Source organism: Athene cunicularia (assembly GCF_003259725.1).
Source record: "Athene cunicularia isolate RWA chromosome 3 unlocalized genomic scaffold, athCun1 chr3_part1, whole genome shotgun sequence".
Taxonomy (NCBI): domain Eukaryota; kingdom Metazoa; phylum Chordata; class Aves; order Strigiformes; family Strigidae; genus Athene; species Athene cunicularia.
In genome coordinates, this window is record NW_020799097.1 from 104701396 (window position 1) to 104701726 (window position 331).

Here is a 331-nt window from a genome sequence, read left to right on the forward strand (position 1 = left end):
AAAGCTGTGAAACTCTGCCTTGCAGTTTCATGCGCACGATTTTAGAATAAAGTCAGGATGCGAGTGTATCCTGTAGTAACCTCAGGTAACGCTAACACTGAAACACGCGCCCACGTGTGAACAACGAGCGTGTAATTCGGGGACCTCCCCACGTTTTATACATGAGATAAAGCGCACGTGCGTGATGGGGGGGGGGTGAGAGGTGCAGAAGGGAGTTTGAGAACGCCCATCACCTGCGTGTTGTTACCACAGAAGAGGAAGGCGTGGTGGGGCCGGGGGTGCTGGGGCCCCTGCTCTGCAGGTGAGATGTAAACCCCCACGCCTGGCCCTG